Raw genomic sequence first — 885 nt, forward strand, 5'->3', positions numbered from 1 at the left:
CACCCCCGAACACGCTGGCCTTATTATTATTATTATTATTATTATTATTATTATTATTATTATTATTATCATTTTCATATTCACTCAACAGATTAGACTGTTGGAAAAGAAGAAAAAAAACATCGGGCTACAACAAGTAACCTTAGATGGCAAGAATTATTATTATTATTATTATAATTATTATTATTATTATTATTATTATTATTATTATTATTATTATTATTGTTTATTATTTCCTTAGGTGCTTCCTGTTTTATATCCTGTAGGGTCAGGTCCGATCTACATAAGCCTGGAAGCTCTGCCGGGAAGATGACACTTCGTTGACAGTTCTTGCTTTCTACGATCACTTAAATAGTTATGCAGCTACATATGCATATGCACGCGCATACGCAAATGCATACATGTCACTACCACCACCACCACCAACACCAACACCAACACCACTACAACTACTACAAGCAGCAACAGCAGCAAAAGTAGTAGTAGTAGTAGTAGTAGTAGTAGTAGTAGTAGTAGTAGTAGTAGTAGTAGTAGTAGTAGTAGAAGTGTAACACCTTGTTAAGTCAACAACTGCAGCTGAAAAAATATTGTTGATTAGTGTAACATCTACGACAAGAACGAAACACCGCTACCGACAGCATTAACGACAGCCACAACAACGATGAGGGCAATAATAATGATAATAATAATAATAATAATAATAATAATAATAATAATAATAATAATAATAATAATAATAATAATGATAATAATAATAATAATGATAATAATAATAATAATGATAATAATAATGATAATAATAATAATAATAATAATAATAATGATAATAATAATAATAATAATGATAATAATAATGATAATAATAATAATAATGATAATAATAAT

The 885-nt window shown here is 27.3% G+C and overlaps 1 protein-coding gene across 1 annotated transcript in view; it reads right to left on the reverse strand.

Moving 5' to 3' along the window:
• LOC106867961 (probable G-protein coupled receptor 158) overlaps positions 1-885 on the reverse strand; it is a 244,957-nt gene that overhangs the window by 241,579 nt on the left and 2,493 nt on the right. The gene's annotated exons all lie outside the window — the stretch shown is intronic.

The sequence above is a fragment of the Octopus bimaculoides genome, chromosome 2, assembly GCF_001194135.2.
Source record: "Octopus bimaculoides isolate UCB-OBI-ISO-001 chromosome 2, ASM119413v2, whole genome shotgun sequence".
In the NCBI taxonomy this organism is placed as follows: domain Eukaryota; kingdom Metazoa; phylum Mollusca; class Cephalopoda; order Octopoda; family Octopodidae; genus Octopus; species Octopus bimaculoides.